Source organism: Triticum dicoccoides, chromosome 3B (genome assembly GCF_002162155.2).
Source record: "Triticum dicoccoides isolate Atlit2015 ecotype Zavitan chromosome 3B, WEW_v2.0, whole genome shotgun sequence".
In the NCBI taxonomy this organism is placed as follows: Eukaryota; Viridiplantae; Streptophyta; class Magnoliopsida; order Poales; family Poaceae; genus Triticum; species Triticum dicoccoides.
The window spans coordinates 767,948,512-767,956,929 of record NC_041385.1 but is presented as its reverse complement, the minus strand read 5'-3'; the positions used below and the strand labels follow the sequence as shown (position 1 = coordinate 767,956,929).

At 43.4% G+C, this 8,418-nt stretch overlaps 1 protein-coding gene and 1 pseudogene across 1 annotated transcript in view; one reads left to right on the top strand and one right to left on the bottom strand.

The window, feature by feature from the left end:
- The first annotated feature begins 962 nt into the window (after positions 1-962).
- Positions 963-7,432, top strand: LOC119278389 (annotated as a pseudogene).
- LOC119278390 (probable potassium transporter 2) overlaps positions 7,433-8,418 on the bottom strand; it is a 6,510-nt gene continuing 5,524 nt past the window's right edge. Inside the window, exon 10 of the mRNA XM_037559743.1 lies at positions 7,433-7,802. The gene's annotated coding sequence lies outside the window, so the exon portion shown is untranslated. The remainder of the gene's footprint in view (positions 7,803-8,418) is intronic.

Genomic DNA, 8,418 nt, shown 5'->3' with positions numbered 1-8,418 from the left:
GCTCGTGCCACGTGGTTTCCCTTTAGCATCGGTTCGTGCAGAACCGGTACTAAAGGGGGGGGGGGGGTTCTTTAGTGACCACACTTTAGTGCCGGTTATGGAACCAGCACTAAAGGGCCTTACGAACCGGTGCTATTGCCCGGTTCTGCACTGGTGCATACCACAGGCAGGGTCCTCTTACCCAAGTTGATCACCAGCTACCGGCAACCTGGACTGCCTACCTCAATATGCGTCAAGAGATCCGAGACCCATAGGTGCATCATCAACTGCAGCAAGATCTGACAGAGCACCTATGGAGGCTCAAGGGTAACGCCGGGCGCTACATGTGATGAAATATGAGTTGTTATTTGTTAAACTATTTAATTTGTATTGAACTATTTGTTGTTGTACTTTTTTGTTGAAGTATTTGATTTTTCTGTGATGAAATATGTGTTAAAAATTATTTACGTTGATAATTGAACGCCGAGCCACGGCGAACCACGCCGAATATGGGCCTATTCTCGCCCATATGGACCCTTTTCGTCGAAATGGGGCTTCAAAAGCGGGCCAACATCAACGCCTGAGGCGAGCTGGGGGCAACGACTGGGCGTAAAATCGTCCCCGACGTAGAACGAATCGCCGGCTCGTCTTAGGGGGCGATTTTTATGCGTCCTGGGGGGCCAACGGCTGGAGATGCTCTAAGACCTTTTAGCCATAGGTAGGCATGGAGTACCTTTGAACATTTCTTGAATGAATAAAGTTGACGAGATTCCTTAGAAAAAAAACTTAGCACTCGCAGTACGCGGGGCATAGCCCTCGCGATGTAGCAGTACCATCGTTTTGACGAGCGGTGGTGGGCCCAGAGCGCAGTGACACCTTGGCAAGCCGACCTGCCTCTGCCGCTGTGGGGCGTGGACGTGTCGCCGCTAAGCAGGGGACGCATGGCGCCGCCCGCCGCTCTCGCCCGGGTCATATCCTGCCTCCTCCCCCCGCCCCTCCGCCCCCCTCCCATGCTCTCCACGCGTCTCCTCCGCCTCCGCCACCGCCCCAGCTCCTGCTCCTCGCCCCTCCGCTTCATCGCCGCCGCCGCCATGTCGTCGTCGTCCTCCTCCTCCACCGCCGCGCCCGGCGGCGGCCGGAAGCCGAACCGCCTAGCCGCCGAGCACAGCCCCTACCTGCTGCAGCACGCGCACAACCCGGTGAGCGACCCCTCCACTCCGCTCCACTCCACCCCACCGAGGCCCTCCTTCCGTCTGCTCGCGCGGTCGCGCCGTGGGTTCCCTCCCCCGCGGGGGTATTCCGCCGAGCACCTTGCGGTCGCGCGCGTGCTCCTTCGCGCTCGCCTGGTTCGGGGAGCACTTGCTGTATTTTTGGCTGCGTGTGACCGAAGAGTGCTCAGCTACAAACGTGGTCGAGCTATGCTGCGAGTTTACATCCTGAAATTTCAGATCCTTCTGAAACAGCTAGCTGAGACAAATGCTTGCTCTCTAGTGGATTTTGGATTCTGTGGATTGTAGGTACCATTGTTGAACTTGCATGCTTACTGATTCCATGTGCAGGTTGACTGGTATCCTTGGGGAGATGAGGCTTTCGAGAAGGCTCGCAAATTGGACATCCCCATCTTTCTGTCAAGTAATGCACTCTGCAAAATACGAGTATAGTGTTCTGCTTCATTTTATGCCGCTATAATTGATTAGATTATGGGACAATTATGATAGCGTTGCGTAGTGGACTGATTCCTTGATGTGGTATTTTCGTGAACAATTGTGTTTGATCAATTACCAACTGGTGGTGCTATAGTTCGGGGCAGAGGAATGACTGCCAATCCGGCTCTGTAGAATTTCTAATAAATAGTTGTGTAGTGGATGAATGTTGCCAAGTTCAAACTAAGGCTAGATTCATTCAAATTCATCTGTTTCATTTTAGTAAAGCAAACCTACTTGTGACTTGCGTAATACTCCCTCCGTCCGAAAATACTTGTCATCAAAATGGATAAAAAGGGATGTATCTAGAACTAAAATACATCTAGATACATCCCCTTTTATTCATTCTGATGACAAGTATTTCCGGACGGAGGGAGTACAAATTTAGTTAGTCCTTTTGTTCTATCTTAACATCCTTCTTTTGCTGCATGGGAAATGTGGATGTGTCCGTGAAGTTGGCTATAGTACATGCCATTGGTGAGTTGTCTTTAGCATCTGTCGTTCCATGTTTCTCGTGACTTATTTGCACAGTATAAAGATGTTAACCGCAGTTTTTATTATTGGCTGAATGTTAAAGGTGTCATGTAATGGAGGTGGAGTCTTTTGAGAATGAAGAAGTTGCTAAGATTCTAAATGATTGGTTTGTTAGCATCAAGGTAGTGTCGTGTTTATAAGCACTAGTTGCTAATTGTTTTACTTCCCACTCATTACATGTCTTTCGATGTGTGGAAGTTATGCACATGCAATGTAACTGCAATTCTTCTTTCTGATTATTAGTTTTGACAGGTGGATCGTGAAGAGCGGCCAGATGTTGACAAGGTATTCTGTTTTTTAGTGATCAAATGTAGAAAAACATGCCGTCTCTTTTGGGTCGCAGGCTTTATTTTCCTGTTTTTCTATTGTCACACTTTTGAGAGGTTTTCTCTTACACCAGTTCTTGACTGACGACACTGTCACATTCTCTAGGTTTATATGACATATGTGTCAGCGCTGTACGGCGGTGGTGGTTGGCCTTTGACCGTCTTTTTATCACCTAACTTAAAGCCTTTGATGGGCGGTACATACTTTCCACCAGATGATAAGTATGGAAGACCTGGGTTCAAGACTATTTTAAGGTATCAGCTCAAATACCTCATTTCTGAAGTTGATTGCTCATACATAAGCTGACAGTTTTGCTCATAACTTCTCTTCAGAAAGGTCAAGGAAGCCTGGGATACTAAACGTGATGCGCTTGAGAAGTCAGGAAATGTGGTCATCGAGCAACTTAGAGATGCATTATCTGCCAAGGCTAGCTCTCAAGATGTGCCAAATGATGTGGCTGTTCTTTATATAGATCAATGTGTTGAAAAGGTTTGAGAAGTATTCCAACTTTATTTTTCTGTATGCTACTACTATGAACTTCTACACGAACAGCTGGCGAGACTGACTGAGTGAACTGATTGCTCGATTGAGTTAACAACAGTGCAATAGCTAAACTGCATTTTTCCTGGATGGCGTATCCTGGTTCCTGATTTATTTCATGTCTTGTTAGGGCACTAAACATCCTTAACTCAGCGCCACTAGCTTAGTCATAGCCTATCAGGATCTCACTTACCTCTTTCAGCTCTTAATTTTTCTTAACTAGCTAGCTTATTTGCCGTAACAGCCCTGCACCTTATATCCATGCAGTTAGCAAGCAGTTATGACCCAAAGTTTGGTGGATTTGGCTCTGCTCCCAAGTTTCCAAGACCTGTTGAAGATTGCATAATGCTCTATAAATACCGGAAACACATGGAAGCTAGGCAGGAGAGTGAAGCCCAAAACATAATGAAGATGGTAACTCATACACTGCAATGTATGGCTAGAGGTGGAGTTCATGACCATGTTGGGGGTGGCTTTCATAGATATAGTGTGGACGAGTGCTGGCATGGTAAGTTCACTTTAATCTCAAGGAGACATTTTCTTTTCACGTATTTGCAGAATTCGTCTCTCATATTTTCTCTCTGTGCGCAGTTCCACATTTTGAGAAGATGCTGTACGACCAGGGACAGATAGCCAATGTATAATTGGATACATATGTTATCACAGGAGATGAGTATTATTCTTCAGTTGCACGTGATATACTTGATTACTTGAGGAGAGACATGATTGGAGAAGATGGTGAAATTTTCTCAGCAGAAGATGCTGACAGTGCAGAATATGAAGGTGCTCCAAGAAAAAAAGAGGGTTCTTTCTATGTGTGGACAAGTCAAGAGGTACATACTTAGTAGTGCATACCTTTTCTATTTAATGCATACCCCTGCCCGCTCCTTGTAAAATGGCCTTTAAGTTCAAACTGTCGCATACCATCATGTAAGTCCGCCTGCTGTTGACTTTGAGTTTACATCGTAGTCACTTTATACACTCTTGCTGGTTTCTCGAAAAAACTTTATACATATTGGAGCTCTTTACACAGGCTTGCACTTCAGCTAGATGATAATCCAAGTTGAAAAGACAATTATTGTCTCCTCTGCTCTTGTTCCACAATAAATGTACTTACAAATAGGACTCAAGTCGTACCATTAGCGACTGGACTCTGTAACCATTGCCTAGTCTTACACATACCGGCTCTAAAGACTGGTTAGTCTGATGCCTACCTCCTAATAATCAATAATTTTATGCAAGTTGTTCTCATGTAGTTAGTACCTACTTGGTGCTATGCAGAATTTTATTGAATAGTTCTACTATATTTTATTCAAAATAGAAGAATAACTCACACAGACTCTGCAGCTGAAGATGCACACAACTCAATTTATTAGAAGGTCACAGAAGTTTGAATAAACTAAAATCAACAGGCTGTCAAGTCACTAAAAACTTGGTCAGTACAAAGCCTATCGCTAAACTGTCAACCATATTTGGTGATAGATCCCCTATAAGGCTGTAACGTTCCCAACTTCTTGCTACCAGCCACCATATGCTCCTGTCACTGAAGCAAAGACCAGGATCCCAGGCAGCTATATACTCCCTCCGTCCCAAAATTCTTGTCTTAGATTCGTCTAGATACGGATGTATCTAATACTAAAACGTGACTTGATACATCCGTATTTAGACAAATCTAAGACAAGAATTTTGGGACGGAGGGAGTATTTTATATTTGTTGATTTATTCATTAGCCTCAACTTCTGGTATATTGCATGCTCAAGCTGTCTAATATTTGTCATATAGATCGAAGACACACTTGGGGAGAACGCGGAGCTGTTCAAGAACCACTACTATGTTAAATCTTCTGGCAACTGTGACCTTTCGGGGATGAGTGATCCTCACAACGAGTTCAGTGGTAAAAATGTGTTAATAGAAAGAAGACCGGGTTCATTGATGGCATCGAAGTATGGCAAGTCTGTTGATGAATATTATGGAATCCTGGGGGAATGCAGACAGAAGTTGTTTGATGTCCGATCAAAAAGGCCAAGACCACATTTGGACGACAAGGTTCTTGTCTACATGTTGACAGCAGCTTGTTTTTAATCTGGTTACATAATAATCTACTAAATATGATTTTTTTAGGTTATTGTTTCATGGAATGGATTAGCAATATCTGCCTTTGCAAGAGCTTCACAAATTTTGAAGTCAGGACCACCTGGAACCAAATTTTATTTCCCTGTAGCAGGATGCGACGTAAGTTTTGTGCTCCATTCTCTGAATATTGCATTTTTATTTTCTGTCGTTGACATGAACTCGTGTTATTATAGTTATGTGACTGTGCATGATTAGCCAATCAATATGGCAGGAGCTTTTATCCATCCCTGCTTTCTTCAAGTCTTTGTCATACTTTTCTAATCCAGACTTCATTGTTCAAACCTATCCCTGGGAATGCAGGCCCATACATCTGTTCAAAACTGTTAGAATGAAACTGTCTATTATGTTACGTCGTGTATGACAAAGACAAAGAAAACACCATGATGTTGTATGGGGACCTCTTCTGCAGCAAGTAGCCATTTATGTTGTTTTGTATCAGGTCTAAAAAGCTATCTCCCCTTCGTGTGTAGTGGAGGAATTCATGTGCTGGATTTCTGCGTTCACCTGCTTTACATCACCAAGTTTATTCACTGTCCAACTGTAGCTAGTCATAAATTTGTTTATTGACCACCCATATTTCTGGATATTTTTGCAGCCAGTAGAATATCTTCAAGTTGCAGAAAAGGCAGCAAACTTTATAAAGGAAAAACTCTATGATGCAAACACAAAAAGGTTGCAACATAGTTATCGAAATGGCCCAGCAAAAGCACCAGGATTTTTAGATGATTATGCCTTCTTAATCAATGGCTTGCTGGATCTCTATGAATATGGTGGTAAGATAGAGTGGCTTCTGTGGGCTATCGAGCTGCAAGTCATTCAGGCAAGTGAAGCACACTTGTTAAATGCCTCGATGTTATATTTCACGCCCCTTGCATAATACTTTGTCATGACTACAAACATTACAGGATGAATTGTTCTTGGACAAACAAGGGGGTGGCTATTTCAATACCCCTGGAGAAGACCCTTCTGTCCTTCTGCGTGTTAAAGAAGATTATGATGGCGCAGAGCCTTCTGGAAACTCGATGGCAGCGATCAACATGGTCAGATTGTCCAGTATATTTGATGCTACAAAATCTGAAGGCTACAAACGCAATGTTGAACATCTCCTGGTATGTACCTATCCAGTTTTATGTTTCTATGCACTATATTGCAGCAGTAGTTTGGTTTCATATCATACAGATAGAAATGGCAGGTACTTTTTTGTTATTGCCAAGTCATTTAAATCAGAAATGATGAGTAACATCGACATGCTTGCTTATGGTTTTGCTGCTTTGCAGGCGGTGTTTGAGACTAGACTGAAAGAACTTGGCATAGCATTGCCGCTGATGTGCTGCGCAGCAGACATGCTCAGTGTCCCGTCAAGGAAGCAGGTAGTGCTGGTGGGGAATAAAGCATCTCCAGAGTTTCAAGACATGGTCGCTGCTGCATTCTCGTCATACGACCCAAACAGAACCGTGAGTGATGAACTAAGTGGTTGTATCATATGTTCAATATAGTACCCCTGTTATACATTTACCGACCAGGATACATCTTTCATTTCTCCAGGTGATCCAGATAGATGCCAGCAACATGGAAGAGATGGCATTCTGGGAGAGCAACAATGCGAACATCGCGCAGATGGCACGGAGCAGCCCATCGGGGAAGCCAGCGGTGGCGCATGTGTGCCAAGAGTTCAAGTGCAGTCCTCCGGTGACCTCTCCAGGCACGCTCCGTGAGCTGCTCAACAAGACGGTGGCTGCTGCGGGTTCAGCTGTTTGATGCTCCACCGCCTTGCTGCATGTGAATAACAGTCTTGTTTCCCCGCAAGTTTGTGTCGCATTTACATGTTTGCAGAGCTTATGTAGTTCATGCGTGTGCCATATCGACATAGCTCAAGACCTTTCATTTGGCAGTTGTATATAGATGTTCCCAGTAAAATACAAGGCTAGACTTGTACTCCCTCCGTTCCTAAATACTTGTCTTTCTAGACATTTCAAATAACTACTACATACGGATGTATATAGACATATTTTAGAGTGTAGATTCACTCATTTTGCTCCGTATGTAGTCACTTGTTGAAATGCCTAGAAAGACAAGTATTTAGGAACGGAGGGAGTAGGTCACACTTGTGTTGTGTGCATGCATTTCATATGTTTGCACAGGGAGGCTTGCTTTGTGTACATGACACTTTATGAATAAAGGATGAAATAAAAGACAGTACGGTGAATGGTTTCACAGGAATTTGGATGACACCATTCTAGGCTTCTCATCGCAGATAGGTTACAGGGAAAGTGGCAAAATTTATACAGATTAAGGGGGAAAGCAGCAAAATTTATGCGACAAAATCGATTTACTTCACGTCGTTCCCAAAAGAAGAAGTACAAGTATGTAAAACAGTAAATATAACCAAAAAGAAGAAGCTACGATCACTGATACGAGTATGGCGTTTTATTAGGGCTGACAAGCGATATTAACATGCACAGCGCCTTCATCTCCACCAGACTGAAACTGAGACCATTTGGACAGCTAGATGCAGTGCAGCATTCCATCCTAGAGATTGCAGCTTGAACTCCAGAGACATAAAGCAATAGGGCTTCACAGGTGGCACTGGAAAGGGAGGAAAATGTTTCTGATCAGACACCTCCTTCAATTCAGTTCAAGAAAGAAGAAACAATGCCAGAATGACAATACTTTCAAAAGCAACAGCAATATCTGAAATGACAATCATCTGACTACGAAATCAGGGGTCAAAAAGGGGCACCGGGAACACATGTTCTCAGGTACAAGAAACAAAAGTCACAAAGTCTAGAATATTCTAGAAAAAAATGAGACATAATTGTTTGAGCACCTAGCATAGTATACCTACAGAATTTTACTAAGAGTACTTAATGAGAGGAAAAGCAAATTTAGGGGCAAAATAGTTGCTTTTTTTTGTACTTCCAACTAGTTTGCTTTTTGGACAGGAACACAGGAATATTACTTCTTCACCATGATAATTAACACATGTATAAAGCAGGTGACTTTTTCGCAATGTTTTCACATTAGAAAGTATATTTCCAGACTACCTTTTTCATCCAGGCAACACATGCTCCAGGGAGCCAAAAGTTTACGTACAATTTATGTCCAACACAACTTCAAAAAGCAAGGGGAATAATGACAGATGAAACTAGCAGAGGACGATGACAATGGCATAAAGGATGTTTTATGACCCTTGCGATGGAAC